Below are 21,727 nucleotides of genomic sequence, written 5' to 3'. Positions count from 1 at the left end.
TTTCAGATTGCCTTTATGTATTTCTACAATACAAGATATATTCCAAAGAGCTGTTTCTGAATTCATAGACCGTCTGATAAATGTGTCAACATTATTAATGATTTCCTAGTCTGGGGTTATACTAGGTGGAGCATAATGAAAAGATCATTAAGCTATTAGGCTGAGGCATAAAGATCTGAATCTCATAACAAAATGCTAAATATAAACTAACCTCAAATACACAGGGCAGAGAAAGACTTTAACAAGTCACAAGCCAAATGTGGAAAATGCCAATGCAATTGTCAATACTTAGAGACTACAAGAAAAATGGTAATTTTGCAATTCCTTCAAATAATTTACTATCTTCAACATTTATTCCCAACCTCTAAGACACAACACTATAGTACTATTAAGGAGGCTAATAGATTATGATGTAACTTAACTGTAGCTTACAAAGCAAGAAAGGCATTTTGAATTATTAAAATTCTTGGATAAGATCATCTAGTTTCTGAAACTGGAAAATGTTTCTCAATCAGTGATTCTTCAAATGGATGTTTATTGGCTAGGATTGGATGGTGCACTGCTCCAAAAATGCTGACCAATTGTATACAGTTTATATAGTTCTTGTGCTTTAACAGAAGCAGAAACAAGACATTCTCAAATGCAAGAAAATACTAATTAATTTTGGCTGTTAAAAGATCTATGATTAATAAGACAAAATAGTTACTATATAATCACAAGATAAACAAATGCAGCCTTTAACAAATGCTATTGTTTAATGCTCTAGCTACAAAACAAAGGATACAGCTGAACTTGTAAAATATGATCTGAAGATCCAATATAAACACAGATAAAAAAATGTCTGTTGCTGCTACATGGCAGAGCAAACCATAAGAAATAGAAAGAAGAGATGTACCTTGGGACACTCTGCAACTACGTAGGTATAACAAGATAAAGGTGGGAGAGGATGATGTTGATCACCCTATACCGTTCTGATCCAGAGCTCAAATGAGCTATGATATCTGTTCCAAGATTTGGAGTCAAAACCTTGGTTCAGGTCCAAGAGCAGAGAATTAAAGATATACATGCTTCATCTAGGATTTCACCATAAACTTTCAAGATCATCATTTAACTGCTCTACCACTGAGGTAATAAAGCAGCTGATATTGAGTCTTAGTGCTGGAGCATCATCAATCGCTCATATAAACATGAAGGGTAAAACTGGTAAAACTGGTAATGATAATGGTAAAATGACTTCTCATGAAAATTCAGGCCTTTCATTGAATACAGTAGGAGCTAATTTACTCCATTACAAAAATAATCATTATCAGTCAAACATATGCTATTATGCTAAATATTTTGAGGTCAAACAGCTAAAAGCTCCAAATGGCATTCATGGATTAGTGTAGTTAAATGCATTTTCTCAAGTCATGATATGCCAGATGTTATTTTTAACAATGGTCCTCAATATTCCTTCCATGAATTTAAAAAGCTTTGCTAACAGGAAATTTAAGCATATACTATCTCATCTGTCTGAATAATATCGAAAAATTAAAGAGCCAAATCATTACACACTTAGTAAGTGTGACAATCTGAGAGTTGCAATATATTACTTGTCAGTTTTAGAGTACAGGAATCCATCACTGATATGTACAGATCTATAATAATGTAATTAATTAAGAGAATGAAATCTAAATTACCTACTATTTACACTATTACAACTAGAGAATTAGAACAGCCTCCTTGACTTAGCAAACAAGAATCAAATGAGAGGGGTCATAGAGTACATGTACCAGTTCTGATGAGTACTGACACTGGGCAAAGTGTACAACAAAGAGTTCTGATGAGTTCTCACACTGGGCACAGTGTACAGCAAAGAGTTCTGATGAGTGCTCACACTGGGCACAGTAAACAACAAACAGTTTGATTAGTGATCACACTGGGCACAGTGTACAACAAACAGTTTGATTAGTGCTCACACTGGGCACAGTGTACAACAAACAGTTCTGATGAGTCCTCACACTGGGCACAGTGTACAGCAAAGAGTTCTGATGAGTGCTCACATTGGGCACAGTGTACAGCAAAGAGTTCTGATGAGTGTTCACACTGGGCACAGTATACAACAAACAGTTTGATTAGTGCTCACACTGGGCACAGTGTACAACAAACAGTTTGATTAGTGCTCACACTGGGCACAGTGTACAACAAAGAGTTCTGATGAGTGCTCACACTGGGCACAGTGTACAGCAAAGAGTTCTGATGAGTCCTCACACTGGGCACAGTGTACAACAAAGAGTTCTGATGAGTGCTCACATTGTGCACAGTGTACAACAAAGAGTTCTGATTAGTGCTCACACTGACAGTGTGCAACAAATAGTTTTGATGAGTGCTAACAGTGGGCAATGTGCAACAAACAGTTCTGATGAGTGGTCACACTGACACAGTGTGCAACAAACAGTTTTGATGAGTGCTCACACTGGGCACAGGTACAATAAAAAGTTCTGATGAATGTTCAAAATGGGCACAGTGTGCAACAAACAGTTCTGATGAGTATATTGTTTATGAATAATATACAGAAAATAAAAATGATATCAAATATACAAATATACATAAATATATATATATATATATATATATATATATATATATATATATATATAATACCAAATAACAAAGCACAAAAGAAGAAAACCAATAAACCAAAAAATGGTCGGAAGCAGATTCCACTAGTGTAGTATTACGGTGATCGATCAGCTCACAATAAGGCACCAAGCTCAACTGAACAGAAAAGTTTATTACAACGCGTTGTAATAAACTTTTCTGTTCAGTTGAGCTTGGTGCCTTATTGTGAGCTGATCGATCACCGTAATATATATATATATATATATATATATATATATATATATATATATCACTTTAAGTGGGAGTTGGCCTTAAGGTCATATGTGCATTCTCATATAGCTGAGGTGAATGTACCTCTTATCTCTATTATATATGTCATAAGGAGTGTATGATAATTATTTGTTATGTGCATATGTGCATGTTTGTATGTATATGGTTATGTGTGTGTATGCATGTGTTTGTATGCATATAGATAGATAGATAGATTAGATAGTTAGCTAGATAGATAGATAGATAGATAGATAGATAGATAGATAGATAGATAGATAGATAGATAGAGATATTTGTACATTTACACACATTTATTATAATCAGCAATTATTTTCTTCAACATCCCAGTGGTTAAAACAGTTCCATCTACAATAATTCTATTTACCCTACAGACCCTCCCATTCTGTTCCTCAAACAGGCAACCCTGGAAATAGGGTTTGCAGGTTCTAACTATCATATGAGTGTCATATCATCCTCTGTGAACCACATATACACTATGCTGCAAAAGACAGGGAAGCATAATGCAGCATAATGCATAGACTGAGAAGGTTTATATTTTCTTAGCTTCTCAGTCTGCTATCAAGCTTGCATTTTTAGTGCAATACTTAATTTATACTTAGATTCTGTCATCTACTTTTTGGTAAAGTGTAATGTCTAATTTCTTTTGCCAAGCTGGATAACCTGTACTTCTATAACATCCAGTCCATTTTTTCACATTTGACCATGATAAGAGCTTTGGCCTTTTACTATTCTAGGAATTTAGAAACAGTTAGCATTTCACAATATGTTAACACTCTTTCTTGCTTTTAAAAGGCAAATCTAGTTCCTTGATCTCGTGTTCCTAGTTCTTTCTACTTTTTCCGTTAGATGACATTCCAGTGTCTCCAGTTTCTTTAAACTCCTTCCCCAGATTTATATGGATGCCTATCTCAGTCATTCTCCTTCTTCTATATAACCATTGTGTACATATGACTGATGTATAGCTTTATAAAAAAGGCTGCCCTGTAGCACTAATCAGTTATCCTTAGTGACACAAACACCTCACTCTATATGTGGAATTCCTCAAGATTGGAGACATGCACTTCTTAAACCTGTCTTTAAGTGAAGGGGAGTGTGACTAAGCCAGGGTCATGTAGAACCTAAAGTTTATTTTCATGCTGTGGAAAATGAAGGAGAATGTAATTTTGGATAAGTTATAGTCAGAATTGGAAAAGTTGGGAATTTAAACCATATATCAGCATGCATATGTTGAAAACAGATCTATTACCACCTGTAACATGATGTTCTATAACAATATAATATCAGCCAAGAATGAAAAATTGTGCTGTGATGTAATTTATATAGATTTAACTTCAACATTTGACAGAGTCATACACAAAACACTAAATCAGAACAACTAGCTACTGGTATACTCTTGATAAGATGGATGGCTGCATGGCTTACAAATAGGACATGGGAAGTATCATATAGCAATTGGACAGTTGAAATTACTATTTACAGTCAGTGTCCCACAGGACTCTGTCCTGGCCCATACTTATTTAGATTGTATTTTTCAGATCTATGTTTTCTTCTGAGGTGTTCTGCAATCTGTATGCAGATGACTTAAAATTTGATAAACTGATTACATGTGTTACAGATAGGACATGACTGCAAAAATCTTGACTAAATTGACTATTTAGGCACAGGATAATAATATGATCATAAATACATAAAAACCTAAGCATATGATTTTCGGAAGATAAATTGAAAGGTGAATATTTAATACAGCACACAGTGATTGAAACTGTAGATTCATTTAAGGATCTGTGAATGTGGGCAGATGCATATTTTAGTTTTTCTAATCATATCAACCAATTGCTTAATGCTAGTTATAGAACTATATGTTGAACAAAAAAGATTTATAAAGTCTAGGAAATCAGAAATGATGAAGTCATTGTTTGTTAGTTACATTAGACCCAAACATGAGTACGGAATAACAATATGGAAACCTTATAAGAAAAGCATGGATGCAAACATTTCAGTTATTATGAAAGAATAAAATATCTGAACTTGTACAGTGTCCCATACTGATGCTCATGAGGAGATCTTCTATGGATATATAAGACATTTAGAGACAACTACCTGTTGGAATGTTTGGGGTTATCAAAAGTAGTAGAAAATCAGACGACATATGTAGAAGAGTCTATAGGAATGAAAAGTGCAGTATTTGGTTCTCTTGAGAGAGACGCTGATTTATTGAATAGATTACCAAATTACATTAAAGCAAGCACTAGTTTAAATATTGTTAAGAACAGACTGGGCACTTATTATGGGAACAATTGTTTTGGTATATTTGCAGGCGTGAAGGGCATTAATGCCTGTGGTTGAAATATTTCTGTGTATACGTATGTATGCATATGAGTGTGTGTGTGTGTGTGTGTGTGTGTGTGTGTGTGTGTGTGTGTGTGTGTGTGTGTGTGTGTGTCACCTTCATGGAGCTTATATTACTGCAAGTGCCTCCATCATCTTTTTCTTTTACGTTTGCGTGACTTCAGTCTTCCCTTCTGCTTCATCTGTCTGCTAGACATGCCATGAAAATGTGAATTTTTAGTTATGGCTCTTTATCTTTTGAAGTTGCCCAGTGTTTCCCTATTTCTGTTCTAAGCAACGAGATAAATGTGACCTATTATTTGGAACTCTAGTTCCCTTCAATTTAGTCTTGATTCTGGTTGCTTTCAGAACCTCAGTCATTCTACATCAGTCACGCCTTTTCTTTTGATAGTAATAGCAGCCACCCAAAAAGCCATTGCATTTCAGCAGAATTCCTTTTGTTCTCATCACCTTTAAACTCGAGTTTATAATAAATCAGCAAATGCTTAAAATAGCGAATGCTGATTTATTGACCCTTTAATAGAATAAAAGCTAACAATCCCGAAGACAGGGAACAGCGATTTTTTCTCAGGGAAAAAAATTGCTGGGCTATTTTCGGGAGCTTGCCATTTCCTCCACTGTGGTGCAATCTCAGAGTTGATATATTTAAGTAGGGGGACTGTGAGGGTCACTGTTCCATGTCTTTGAGATCGTTTAGCTTTCATTCTTAAAAGGTCAATAAATCAGCATTCGTTATTTTAAGCATTCACTGATTTAACATAGACTCTTAAACTTTTGGCACATTGTAGACCAGACAACATACAGAGCAGGAGATTTCACAACAAAGAGATATTTTTAGTGTAATGATTATGTGCTGCGATCCATGTGCAGCCCTTCTAGACCAGGTAGGTTAAGAGTGATATTTCTCCAAAGGATATTAACCTCTGCAAGCTCTGGAACTTCTAGAAACATCTGATCTTCATTGACAGCTTCTGCCTCCTTCCCATCCTTGTAGTGTGGAACATTATCCCTACTCCAGTATAAACTGAATCCTAGCTTGCTAAGATTTATATCAAAGTTTGGGTTACCCATAAAATAGCTAGCTTGGTTACTCAACTTACTGAATAATTTCACTGTGCTCATTATTCTTCATATCTTTTATATTTTATTTAACTCATTCCCTCCAGTAGAGCTCTTTCTAGTGTATAATTTAACTCCCAGTGGGGGTGGCTTGAGCCTTTAAAAAATAAAGTTATCACCTTACTGTTCAAAGAAATACTCATATCTCTGGAATCATAAGTGTTACTGGAAAACGGCTAATGGTAAACTATTCAGGATAAATAAATCTTTCCATTAGTGGTATTTATTTATTTATTTGCTTGATATTTGTCAACCAAGAATGTCTGACTGAGCATGAGCCCTTTTTCAGCGGAGGCCCAGGGAGAAAAGCTCCACAAAAAAGACGTGATACAAAATATTAATAGTCAAGATAGCACAACAATTATATAAAGCTTTAAATAGAGTTACAAATGTAACTGAAGTATTATTACCTACAGGTAATATGATATTACCTATTTATTCAATCTGATGCCTACAACTGGACTTTATAAGCCCAAATAAAGGCAGTGAGTATTAATTTTGTAATGTATAAAGAACTTATATCTCAGTAATCATTCAAGCAAGACACATACTGACAGTAGAATTTTCTTCATACCAACTGTGAGCTTTCATGTGAGGCTGTGCAGTTCTACATGTGTTACCTGAATGTTGACATATTTAGAGAAATATGAAAATTATTACAATACAAATAAATGCTATACAGATAATATTTAATATATCTTCAGACAGAGGTCCAATATCAAAATAATTGTGTTTGCCATCATGTATGCTTTAAGATGACATATTCTGAGACCTTGAATTTAGCATGGTTTTGGAATTATTAATGCATATATGAGCAAGCAATATTTGATGTCTAGAGGCATCAGTAGGAGGTCAGTGCAGAAATGTTTGGAGGCAAACTTGGCTGTATTGAGTTAATGTATGCTCTGGAAAAGTTTGATGTTTATGTCACAATATAATTAACATTACAAGAAGCACTGACCACTCACCCTCACATGAACACAAAGCAGTGTTACACCCTTCCACTCACTTCAAACACCCAAGTCATGACACAATGTACCTCCATTCACCTCACAAGATGTAAAGGGAAATGGGGAACAGAAGAGGGGTACCCCACCCTCCAACCTGCACACAGACTGCTTCCCCTTTCCCCTTATAGTTGCTTAAACAAGTCTTGTAAAGTTAACGCTATCACTAAGATAAAACAAATCCAAACCAACATCACTCATTCCGTGAAATGCCCGACTTATCCTTCCTATACCAAACTGGATCATTATCATTGAAATCTCAATGACTAACTGCATACATGCCTACCTCCCCTAATGCCCTAGACACTCTGTGACTTGATAAAACACTAAGCCTTCTCCAATCCTACAAATTTGATTTTCTGTTTCAAAACTAATCTGGGTATAATTTTCAAACACACTGTTAACATCCAGGGATAGAACTCAAAACTTAACTAAATCACAAACAATCCAACCAATAACTTCCTTTTGAGAACATATCCTAACCCACTGCCCCCTAGATAACTCCTACTGCTGCTAGCATCATTTTAAACTTAATTAAAAGGCATTACCAACATAAACCCCTGTGCCAGTCCCTGTTCCACTTGCTCCTAAAAAGCCCAGTATGCTTTCTCCCAGCCTTATGAATGCTCTGCCCAAAACACAAAGGAATGAGCCAAGATCCACCCAAGAGTCGCCTGCAAAATAAAATCAATTTATTGATAAAGAACCTCATCTTATATAATCTAAATATGCTCCAGAAGCCCAACTCCCCACCCTTTTAATAACTATAACATATTTTTCCCCATCTGCCAAATCTGATGCCCTCCCAGTCTGAAAAGAATGTCCAGAAAATCTACTTCCTCCAATACCCTAAGAGTCCAAAGCGTGGTGCACCATTTTAACAAAAATCACTGCCATAATAACATCTCCATGCACAGTACAGAATACAAAGTCATCCATCTGCTTCCCAAAAACTCTCTCAAGTTGTCTGATCCAGGCTAACAGGCACAATGATTTTTCCCCACCTTTTGACAACATGACCTTCCTACCTAGGCCCATCTGATCAGTCTCTGAATGCCAGAGCCAAATCACTACCAAAGAATCAATACCAAATACATCCTTCCACTCCAGATACCCCAAAGGTTACCCTACTTTGAAAGCCCTGACATATAAAACAACCTCCAGAGCTGCATAACTTGTATATTCCGACAAACTACTAGATAACAAACACAGAGCTTTCAAAGCCACTTTAAGGACATGCTTCATCATGGAAAACTGTCCATCTTCACTCTTCCCTCTCAGCCTTTCCCAGCCTTTTAGCATTCTCATCTCTATCCAGGCATTTTTCACATCCTTCAGACCAACAAATGTAGCCGCAGCACTAATATCTGCAAAATGAACCTTGATTGTTCTTGCTGCCTCCCCCATACACCACGTATGTTCTATAAATATCTCATCATTAATGCTAGAGACACCTCCTATCCTCCAGTGACAGCTGACAACCAAATGAAGAAAAGGAATTTAAGGCCAAATGAAATGCTTTCCAAGTAGACACAGCCCAGGACTGTTAGATTAACCATCCAGTTGTGGGTTTCCAATGCTCCACACTTCATCTGGAATTAATGCTAGTGTCTCATTCACATCTGGAGCTAGTAAATGAAATCTGAAAAACTGAAACCAAGAAAGGCTCTCAGCTATGTGATTGGCCTTACACACTACATGCCTTGGTGAAAAGGTAAAATTAGTTAGTAAACTCTGCAAAACCAATTTCTGTAAAACCAGCAAAACTAAAGATGACTTAGTCATTTTCCTAGCCAACATATGCACCACTGCTTTGTTGTCTGAGAAAAACATTGCTATCCTATTTCTCAGTTGTACCTTCCAAACAACTGTTGCAGCTCAAATGGACATCATCTCCAAGAATGCCACATCCTTCTTCAATTCACCTGGCCACCTTTCAGAAGAAATTGCTGAAAAGCACTCTGTCAAAAAACATTGCCATACCATGAGCCCATGCAGCATCCAAAAACAAACTTAAATCATTATGCAATACACCTTTTTTGCCAGAATGAAATTCCATCAAAGCCATCCAAATATGCCATCAATCAACTGAAATCATCCTTAACCAGCCTCAAAACCCTGATCTAGTGATGCTTACTCCTGCCCCCACTTAATAATTTGGCAACTGACCTACAGAAAGTCATACCAGGCCCAATGGCCCCACAAGAAAAGTTCAATAATCCAAACAAATCCATCACATCTTTAATCCAGACCTTCTCTTTCCCTTGTATCTAAGAAGTCTTATCTCACAACTTCAACATCTTATACTAGTGTAAGCAAAAAATGTTTTGTGCCACATCCAGGGTTAAACCCAAAAACCTGAAGGATTAACTCAGTCCTTCTAGCTTGTAAGCCACGAGGGAGCACCTAACTCCTCAAACATCTCTTTAAAAGCCAACAGACCTTTAAATGCCCCTTAATACCCTTCAACAATCAACAAAAAATCATCTAAATAGTAAACTTCCTTGTATCTCCCACCTGCTGCTGCCATATCCACTCTAAGTCATACTAAATTTCTCAAACATGGATCATGCAACAGCACACTCCATCAGCATAGCCATATTAAAATAAAACTTGCCTTTAACAACCATACCCAACAATAGCCAGTCATCTGGCTTTGCCAGCAATAACTGGAAGGCCACCACAGTGTTGAGCTTCACTAACCAGGGATCCACAAATGTAGTAATATGAATGACAGCCTCATCTAGTGAAGCATATTGCACTTGGGCATTGTTTCTAGCAATGTAAGCATTAGCAAAGCCCCCTTTTAGGAATGATAAATGGTGAACCAAGCAATATTCACCTTGTTTCTTCTTGGGCAACATGCCCAATGGTGACACTATTTAGGCAAACAGGAGGCTCTTCAAGGGGGCATAGCACCCTCCCTGCTGAAACTTCTTTATCTAGCAATGCTTGTACAATCTCCTCCTTCCTTTTAGTAGACCACAAATTTCTACAGACTTTGTAACTCCCTCAATAACAGATTAAATGAAAAAACCTCGTTGAAACTATGTATGACTTCCTTTGCTGTGTTTGGGTTGGAAAACCTCTCAACAACCATTCCAATGCTAATACATTCATGGGAGAGTAGGAATACTGTCCTCATTGCCGTACTCTGAAAAGAGCATATACCCCTGAGCCTTCAAAAATTACCTCGGCCTCACAAATTCTGCTGACCTAAAACTACATGTCCATCTAACTCTGGAGGTATCTGCACAGCCTCTCCTTCCTTATGCCAGCATTTTTGCACTGCACGCATTTCCCCACAGGTGGAACAGACTTGTGCTAAATGACAAACCAGTCAAGCACACGTAATCCAGTTAAAGGACCAACATGTACCTAACCTCTCACTCATTTCCTTTCCATTCCTTAACTGACCTCCTGTAGTGTCCAACATGGTTGTTAACCAGGTATCTGCATATCTAACTTCCTTCCACAGAGACTTATCCACAGTTTTCCTCTTCTGGATATGTTGATCATACCACATCCATGCATTACCTGCCTGCAACCACTGCACCTTATGAATGGTGACAAAACAGACCAACAGTGGCAAAGCCCTTGAAACATCCTTTTCTAGTATGACTGTCATATAGTACATGCAAATCCAGGGTACAATTGTCTTAGGACCATGCCCTAAATTTCTATTGTCTCCTACTCAAGGCCACTAAGGCTGTCAACAGATCTTTAGTCCTTGGAATATCCATCTCAACTAACCTCTGCACCCCATCAGTATTTATCAGCTCAAACATGTCCACATAATCTCCTCTCCAAATCTTTTCCTTCACCGTCTGGTTGATATGTTGGGTAAAATCCCAAACCCACCTGCCAAAAAGACCTGCGCAGTCAGCTACTTACCTAAATGTGAACCTAGGTCTCCACCAGCTCCTTCTACGCAGGGCATCACCTGAAGCCAGACTTCCCCACTCAGTGCACCCCAAGCAGACTCCCCTACCTCCAACTGACTCCTAACATCGTGTACCTGTTCTTCAAAATTACCACAATCCTGCTCCTCCATGCTGTTTAGCAATTTGCCTCCCTGTTCCACCCCCACTATGTTTCCCAATAACACAGATTGTACCCCATCACCATTACGTATAGAAGTCTGTGGCTCCAGTAACTGGACTGCATAACTCACTGCCTCCATTGATCTCCCCATTGTTGTGGCCTGTTTTCCTCCAGCTGCCATTGTCTGTTTATTTGTCTCCTTCTGTTTCCTATGACTTCTTGTCAGACACCCTGTCGCACTGAATATGGTTGCTTCAACTAGGCTATCTGCCTCCCTAAACAGTTACGCTGCCTGTGCTGCTATATGATCCCAACACTCCTTCAATGAGATCACCTCCATCTGGAGTGTGTGCCTTTAAAAATTTCAATTGTGATTCAGTTATTCTATTATCCTATTATGCTTTTTTGTATAAAAAGATTTGCATTTGAATGCAAAGTTTTTTCTGATGAAGTCCTTTGGATGAAAAGCAGATAAATAAATTTGTGTTATGCTTAAAACTGCTCACATTCATTCCTTCCAGTTCAGTACAGCAAGTGCCTTTTTGCTTTTACAATGACAACATCTATTGTGCAGGGAGGACACCATGTATAGTTTGCTTGGCCCTTTTCCTATCATTTTCAATGAGAAGATAACAGGGATTGTGAATGTAATACATATTTTACAATATATAACAAAAGAACTTCAAAGCAATTCTTCTGAGACAAGTGTACCCAAGAAGGGATTAACTACACTACCTAGTTCAAGAGGGGGAAAAAAACGAAACAAAGACCTATGTATATTATGTAATATAAAGCATCATAAGAAATAAATGCATACCAGTAAATTATTTAATTGAAATCTGCACATCATTTCTTTGGTGGTTTGCAATGTGGGACTTCTTTTAACAATGTTTTCTTCAAAAATATGTTAGCTTCTCCTTAGTCTATAGATTTTAAAAAATATTATCTAAACCTTTTGTGTATTTCACTTTCTCTGGTTTTTGCTCTCCTCACATCTATACAGCAGTTAAGGACTTCCAAATATGTACTCCATCACAGTGATCTGGAAATGCTACTTAGAATGCAGGAACAACTTAAAATAGGTGTTGATGTCAAGGATTAGAGAGGAATGTTACTTTTCAGAACCAAGTAATGATCGTGTAACTTAGACACTAACAACAATGTCTCACTGAAATGAAATACTCATCTTTTCTGAGTGAAATATGATTCTTCAGAAAAACAAACATGAGTATGGTGTGCATATATTAAGCATGTTGAATGCAACTGAGAAAGAATTATGTGACTGAGCTTGGGCATGGCCCAATACCTTTTCTAGTATTATGTTATTATGCTGCCAGGTAACCCACTCAAGTAAAAGGACACCTGGGCACCTTTTAAGCACTTTATCCCTTCTCATTGTATTATCCACTGGCTGCATAACAACAAACAATAGAAGTATACTATGCTTTTGTTATAGCACACCTAGAAACACAGCTGGGAAAGAAACATGATTTGTGAGGCTATTCTCCGTTGATTTAATTGTAAAACAGACTCGCACCGAATGATTTATAAGGCACATACCCACTATAAGGAACAAGTCAGCATGTGCTTTTATTTCACTGATATATATGATGAGGAGCTGCATATACATTGTCAACCTTTAGGGCACACTCTTTTATATATTTATTGAAATGTTATTGAGGTATAGCAGCTCTACACAGCATTCTTTTCAATTTAATATAACTTCCAAATTCAGTTGATCATGTCTGCAAGCAACAGCTTTCAAAAAACAAGTAGCAGGTCATATTGCAGATGCTGACAGCGCTGGGTCTACAACATAAAAGCTAAGAAACAGTAGGTTCCAAAGAGACACTGAGAGGTCATGTGCAAAAACAAAGGTCTATTCAAATTCCACAAACTAAATATCAGTCCTTTTGGATTTCCAGTTTTAGAAATAAAAGAAGCAATATCTCATGCAAGGTACATGCGACCTTATAACTAATAACGGAGTCCCAGACTATAGGCTTCTCCTAGGCCCCAAAGAATGTCCAAGGCTGTAGGCCTTTCGTAGGTCATATGTTCATCTCTAGAACATTTATAATCTGCAGGTTATACTCCACACATTAGCCCTGATTGGGCCCTTTCTTACTCCATACTTCCAGGTTTTCCATTCAGACAGATTACTGTTTTTATAATTTAATATATATAAAGCACTTTGTCTATTCAGAATCTTCAGAAATCTTTTTCTGTTTAAAAACTTTCATAGCTTGTTGTCTTAGGCTATTGTATAAACTGAAACATTTACTCTGTGTAATTATCTCTTGGCTAGTGGGGCTGGTTCTTTTGTGTTCTTGTAAAAAAAAGTTGTGTTTCTGGTCTTTGGTGCAGGCTGGAGAAGTTGTTTGACCGCAACTGAGCTACAAAATATAAGTATTTTTTGATTATTTTAACAGATTACTGTTTTTATAATTTAATATATATAAAGCACTTTGTCTATTCAGAATCTTCAGAAATCTTTTTCTGTTTAAAAACTTTCATAGCTTGTTGTCTTAGGCTATTGTATAAACTGAAACATTTACTCTGTGTAATTATCTCTTGGCTAGTGGGGGCTGGTTCTTTTGTGTTCTTGTAAAAAAAGTTGTGTTTCTGGTCTTTGGTGCAGGCTGGAGAAGTTGTTTGACCGCAACTGAGCTACAAAATATAAGTATTTTTTGATTATTTTAACAGATTACTGTTTTTATAATTTAATATATATAAAGCACTTTGTCTATTCAGAATCTTCAGAAATCTTTTTCTGTTTAAAACTTTCATAGCTTGTTGACTTAGGCTATTGTATAAACTGAAACATTTACTCTGTGTAATTATCTCTTGGCTAGTGGGGCTGGTTCTTTTGTGTTCTTGTAAAAAAAAAGTTGTGTTTCTGGTCTTTGGTGCAGGCTGGAGAAGTTGTTTGACCAATAACTGAGCTACAAAATATAAGTATTTTTGATTATTTTAACAGATTACTGTTTTTATAATTTAATATATATAAAGCACTTTGTCTATTCAGAATCTTCAGAAATCTTTTTCTGTTTAAAACTTTCATAGCTTGTTGTCTTAGGCTATTGTATAAACTGAAACATTTACTCTGTGTAATTATCTCTTGGCTAGTGGGGCTGGTTCTTTTGTGTTCTTGTAAAAAAAGTTGTGTTTCTGGTCTTTGGTGCAGGCTGGAGAAGTTGTTTGACCGAACTGAGCTACAAAATATAAGTATTTTTTGATTATTTTAACAGATTACTGTTTTATAATTTAATATATATAAAGCACTTTGTCTATTCAGAATCTTCAGAAATCTTTTTCTGTTTAAAAACTTTCATAGCTTGTTGTCTTAGGCTATTGTATAAACTGAAACATTTACTCTGTGTAATTATCTCTTGGCTAGTGGGGGCTGGTTCTTTTGTGTTCTTGTAAAAAAAAAGTTGTGTTTCTGGTCTTTGGTGCAGGCTGGAGAAGTTGTTTGAGCCCAACTGAGCTACAAAATATAAGTATTTTTGATTATTTTAACAGATTACTGTTTTATAATTTAATATATATAAAGCACTTTGTCTATTCAGAATCTTCAGAAATATTTTTCTGTTTAAAAACTTTCATAGCTTGTTGTCTTAGGCTATTGTATAAACTGAAACATTTACTCTGTGTAATTATCTCTTGGCTAGTGGGGGCTGGTTCTTTTGTGTTCTTGTAAAAAAAAGTTGTGTTTCTGGTCTTTGGTGCAGGCTGGAGAAGTTGTTTGACCGCAACTGAGCTACAAAATATAAGTATTCTTTGATTATTTTAACAGATTACTGTTTTATAATTTAATATATATAAAGCACTTTGTCTATTCAGAATCTTCAAAAATCTTTTTCTGTTTAAAACTTTCATAGCTTGTTGTCTTAGGCTATTGTATAAACTGAAACATTTACTCTGTGTAATTATCTCTTGGCTAGTGGGGCTGGTTCTTTTGTGTTCTTGTAAAAAAAAGTTGTGTTTCTGGTCTTTGGTGCAGGCTGGAGAAGTTGTTTGACCGCAACTGAGCTACAAAATATAAGTATTTTTGATTATTTTAACAGATTACTGTTTTTATAATTTAATATATATAAAGCACTTTGTCTATTCAGAATCTTCAGAAATCTTTTTCTGTTTAAAAACTTTCATAGCTTGTTGTCTTAGGCTATTGTATAAACTGAAACATTTACTCTGTGTAATTATCTCTTGGCTAGTGGGGGCTGGTTCTTTTGTGTTCTTGTAAAAAAGTTGTGTTTCTGGTCTTTGGTGCAGGCTGGAGAAGTTGTTTGACCGCAACTGAGCTACAAAATATAAGTATTTTTGATTATTTTAACACATTACTGTTTTATAATTTAATATATATAAAGCACTTTGTCTATTCAGAATCTTCAGAAATCTTTTTCTGTTTAAATCTTTCATAGCTTGTTGTCTTAGGCTATTGTATAAACTGAAACATTTACTCTGTGTAATTATCTCTTGGCTAGTGGGGACTGGTTCTTTTGTGTTCTTGTAAAAAAAAAGTTGTGTTTCTGGTCTTTGGTGCAGGCTGGAGAAGTTGTTTGACCGCAACTGAGCTACAAAATATAAGTATTTTTTGATTATTTTAACAGATTACTGTTAATCTTTTTCTGTTTAAAACTTTTATAGCTTGTTGTCTTAGGCTATTGTATAAACTGAACATTTTTTACTGTGTAAATTATCTCTCTTGGCTGGGGGGGGGGGCTGGTTCTTTTGTGTAAAAAAAAAAAAGTTGTGTTTCTTGGGTCTTTGTGGAGAAGTTGTTGTTTGACCTGAGCTAAAAAAATAAGTATTTTTTGATTATTTTAACAGATTACTGTTTTATAATTTAATATATATAAAGCACTTTGTCTATTCAGAATCTTCAGAAATCTTTTTCTGTTTAAAACTTTCATAGCTTGTTGTCTTAGGCTATTGTATAAACTGAAACATTTACTCTGTGTAATTATCTCTTGGCTAGTGGGGCTGGTTCTTTTGTGTTCTTGTAAAAAAAAGTTGTGTTTCTGGTCTTTGGTGCAGGCTGGAGAAGTTGTTTGACCGCAACTGAGCTACAAAATATAAGTATTTTTGATTATTTTAACAGATTACTGTTTTATAATTTAATATATATAAAGCACTTTGTCTATTCAGAATCTTCAGAAATCTTTTTCTGTTTAAAAACTTTCATAGCTTGTTGTCTTAGGCTATTGTATAAACTGAAACATTTACTCTGTGTAATTATCTCTTGGCTAGTGGGGCTGGTTCTTTTGTGTTCTTGTAAAAAAAAGTTGTGTTTCTGGTCTTTGGTGCAGGCTGGAGAAGTTGTTTGACCGCAACTGAGCTACAAAATATAAGTTTTTTTGATTATTTTAACAGATTACTGTTTTTATAATTTAATATATATAAAGCACTTTCTCTATTCAGAATCTTCACAAATCTTTTCTGTTTAAAAACTTTCATAGCTTGTTGTCTTAGGCTATTGTATAAACTGAAACATTTACTCTGTGTAATTATCTCTTGGCTAGTGGGGGCTGGTTCTTTTGTGTTCTTGTAAAAAAAAGTTGTGTTTCTGGTCTTTGGTGCAGGCTGGAGAAGTTGTTTGACCAGAACTGAGCTACAAAATATAAGTATTTTTTGATTATTTTAACAGATTACTGTTTTTATAATTTAATATATATAAAGCACTTTGTCTATTCAGAATCTTCAGAAATCTTTTTCTGTTTAAAAACTTTCATAGCTTGTTGTCTTAGGCTATTGTATAAACTGAAACATTTACTCTGTGTAATTATCTCTTGGCTAGTGGGGCTGGTTCTTTTGTGTTCTTGTAAAAAAAAAGTTGTGTTTCTGGTCTTTGGTGCAGGCTGGAGAAGTTGTTTGACCAACTGAGCTACAAAATATAAGTATTTTTGATTATTTTAACAGATTACTGTTTTTATAATTTAATATATATAAAGCACTTTGTCTATTCAGAATCTTCAGAAATCTTTTTCTCTTTAAAAACTTTCATAGCTTGTTGTCTTAGGCTATTGTATAAACTGAAACATTTACTCTGTGTAATTATCTCTTGGCTAGTGGGGGCTGGTTCTTTTGTGTTCTTGTAAAAAAAAGTTGTGTTTCTGGTCTTTGGTGCAGGCTGGAGAAGTTGTTTGACCGCAACTGAGCTACAAAATATAAGTATTTTTGATTATTTTAACAGATTACTGTTTTATAATTTAATATATATAAAGCACTTTGTCTATTCAGAATCTTCAGAAATCTTTTTCTGTTTAAAAACTTTCATAGCTTGTTGTCTTAGGCTATTGTATAAACTGAAACATTTACTCTGTGTAATTATCTCTTGGCTAGTGGGGCTGGTTCTTTTGTGTTCTTGTAAAAAAAAAGTTGTGTTTCTGGTCTTTGGTGCAGGCTGGAGAAGTTGTTTGACCGCAACTGAGCTACAAAATATAAGTATTTTTTGATTATTTTAACAGATTACTGTTTTTATAATTTAATATATATAAAGCACTTTGTCTATTCAGAATCTTCAGAAATCTTTTTCTGTTTAAATCTTTCATAGCTTGTTGTCTTAGGCTATTGTATAAACTGAAACATTTACTCTGTGTAATTATCTCTTGGCTAGTGGGGGCTGGTTCTTTTGTGTTCTTGTAAAAAAAAGTTGTGTTTCTGGTCTTTGGTGCAGGCTGGAGAAGTTGTTTGACCGCAACTGAGCTACAAAATATAAGTATTTTTGATTATTTTAACAGATTACTGTTTTTATAATTTAATATATATAAAGCACTTTGTCTATTCAGAATCTTCAGAAATCTTTTTCTGTTTAAAAACTTTCATAGCTTGTTGTCTTAGGCTATTGTATAAACTGAAACATTTACTCTGTGTAATTATCTCTTGGCTAGTGGGGGCTGGTTCTTTTGTGTTCTTGTAAAAAAAAAGTTGTGTTTCTGGTCTTTGGTGCAGGCTGGAGAAGTTGTTTGACCATAACTGAGCTACAAAATATAAGTATTTTTGATTATTTTAACAGATTACTGTTTTATAATTTAATATATATAAAGCACTTTGTCTATTCAGAATCTTCAGAAATCTTTTTCTGTTTAAAAACTTTCATAGCTTGTTGTCTTAGGCTATTGTATAAACTGAAACATTTACTCTGTGTAATTATCTCTTGGCTAGTGGGGGCTGGTTCTTTTGTGTTCTTGTAAAAAAAAAGTTGTGTTTCTGGTCTTTGGTGCAGGCTGGAGAAGTTGTTTGACCGCAACTGAGCTACAAAATATAAGTATTTTTGATTATTTTAACAGATTACTGTTTTTATAATTTAATATATATAAAGCACTTTGTCTATTCAGAATCTTCAGAAATCTTTTTCTGTTTAAAAACTTTCATAGCTTGTTGTCTTAGGCTATTGTATAAACTGAAACATTTACTCTGTGTAATTATCTCTTGGCTAGTGGGGGCTGGTTCTTTTGTGTTCTTGTAAAATTTAAGTTGTGTTTCTGGTCTTTGGTGCAGGCTGGAGAAGTTGTTTGACCGCAACTGAGCTACAAAATATAAGTATTTTTGATTATTTTAACAGATTACTGTTTTTATAATTTAATATATATAAAGCACTTTGTCTATTCAGAATCTTCAGAAATCTTTTTCTGTTTAAAAACTTTCATAGCTTGTTGTCTTAGGCTATTGTATAAACTGAAACATTTACTCTGTGTAATTATCTCTTGGCTAGTGGGGGCTGGTTCTTTTGTGTTCTTGTAAAAAAGTTGTGTTTCTGGTCTTTGGTGCAGGCTGGAGAAGTTGTTTGACCGCAACTGAGCTACAAAATATAAGTATTTTTGATTATTTTAACAGATTACTGTTTTTATAATTTAATATATATAAAGCACTTTGTCTATTCAGAATCTTCAGAAATCTTTTTCTGTTTAAAAACTTTCATAGCTTGCTGTCTTAGGCTATTGTATAAACTGAAACATTTACTCTGTGTAATTATCTCTTGGCTAGTGGGGCTGGTTCTTTTGTGTTCTTGTAAAAAAAAGTTGTGTTTCTGGTCTTTGGTGCAGGCTGGAGAAGTTGTTTGACCGCAACTGAGCTACAAAATATAAGTATTTTTTGATTATTTTAACAGATTACTGTTTTTATAATTTAATATATATAAAGCACTTTGTCTATTCAGAATCTTCAGAAATCTTTTTCTGTTTAAAAACTTTCATAGCTTGTTGTCTTAGGCTATTGTATAAACTGAAACATTTACTCTGTGTAATTATCTCTTGGCTAGTGGGGGCTGGTTCTTTTGTGTTCTTGTGAAAAAAGTTGTGTTTCTGGTCTTTGGTGCAGGCTGGAGAAGTTGTTTGACCACAACTGAGCTACAAAATATAAGTATTTTTGATTATTTTAACAGATTACTGTTTTTATAATTTAATATATATAAAGCACTTTGTCTATTCAGAATCTTCAGAAATCTTTTTCTGTTTAAAAACTTTCATAGCTTGTTGTCTTAGGCTATTTTGTCCCACCCTCCCTCCCTGTTGGTGTCTTGCTCTTATACTTGGTGGCTTTGCAGTTGCCCGCCCTACTGTGACACACCTCCCAGTCTAGTGTCATTAGCTCATTCTTCTTAATACAGAGAACATTTGATAAGGCCTTCTGTTCCTCCTTTTACCTTTTCAAAAGTAAAACAAAACTTTTTTTCTTCTTAGCCTGAACCTTCTTGTGTTCTGACTGTCCTTCTCAAACATATTGGAAATATACAGTATATTTCAGAGCATTTGTTATAACTGTATTTGCTATAACTGATTTAAGTATTTTTTTCTGGCTTTTTGAATATTTACTACTTAGCGACTGCATCTTAGCCTGTTTATACAGCTCTGCATTCTATTTAAACTGTTTTTGTGTTGATTAACTGTTTTGCACTCTTAAAAAGTTATTTGTTGCTTAATTTTACCTGTAGGCTAACACACTCAAGTGTGCTAGCCACTTAAAAGCATTTATAGCATTTACTGTCTGTTTTTTTTCCTTGTCTCTGTAAAAAAAAAAAAATCTCTTGTTTTCCCACCTTACTGAACTAGAGTAGTCCAGTTTCAGAGTTGCTGATCCCTGGGCTTTGTTTTTAGTTCCTGTTACTGATCCATTGCCAAATTAGGAAGGAGGGAAGTTTCTTTGCTTACCAGTGGGAGTGGGAAGCACTGAGCAGCCTTTTTGTCCGAATTGGTGAAGTTTCAGCCAGAAACTAGTAGTCTATTGGTCGTTTTGGGCCAATTCCTAGCTCCTTTCAGCCCCCTGCTATAAAACACGCTAAACACGTGTTTTCCAGCTTGTACCAACTCTGCACAGATCCTCGTGGTGGCCTGCAGAGTGATCCAAGCAGCAGAGAGCTAAAAGAGTGACTTTCTACCAGATATAAGTATTTTTGTGGCTTTCCCACTGTTATTAAGCTAGCGACTGCATTTCGCCTGTTTTACTGCTACTTTAAGTGATTTCTGCATTTTACACTGTTTATTGCACTTTAAGTTACTAATTGTTGCAAATTGTTTCTGTAGGCTACACACTAAAGTGCGCTAGCCGATTTACAGCATTTATAGCATTTACTGTCTGTTTTTCCTTATCTCTGTAATAAAACAAAAAAATCTCTTGTTTTCCCACTTTACTGAACTAGAGTAGTCCAGTTTCAGAGTTGCTGATCCCTGGGCTTTGTTTTTAGTTCCTGTTACTGATCCATTGCCTTATTAGGAAGGAGGGAAGTTTCTTTGCTTACCAGTGGGAGTGGGAAGCACTGAGCGCCTTTTGTCCGATTTGGTGAAGTTTCAGCCAGAAACTAGTAGTCCATTGGTCGTTTTGGGCCAATTCCTAGCTCCCTTCAGCCCCTGCTATAAAACACGCTAAACTGTACTGCTGATCTAACCAGCATATCCTATAACTGAAAAGTTCATCTCTACTTGATTCCCAAGTAGACTATTCTCTGTCTGTAAAGCCTAGCACTTACTCCTACAGTACTTGCACCTTGATAAAGCACTCTTATTATAGATAGTACCCCACCAGCCCAAAACCCACTTCCCCCGGAGTCCTTTGAAAGTTCTTTATCTACTACTTCTAGTATGTCGAGGGATCAGTTGCTAGTGTCCTCTCCAGCTCAACTGGTGAACCTGGGAATATTGAGGCAATGTTACAATTGCCCCATGTACCTGAACAATCCTCTCCTTCTCCCACAAAACACAAATACATGCGAGAGATGCAACTATATGGCCAAACTGGAGGCTGAGCTCTCTCAACATAGGACTGGCAAGACCAGACAGGAGGAGAAGGCAACCACACACAATACATACCCAGTC

Source organism: Protopterus annectens, chromosome 10.part0 (assembly GCF_019279795.1).
Source record: "Protopterus annectens isolate FY-2018-M chromosome 10.part0, PAN1.0, whole genome shotgun sequence".
NCBI classification, from domain to species: Eukaryota; Metazoa; Chordata; order Ceratodontiformes; family Protopteridae; genus Protopterus; species Protopterus annectens.
The sequence above is the reverse complement of the archived record's forward strand: the minus strand, read 5'-3'. Positions refer to the sequence as shown.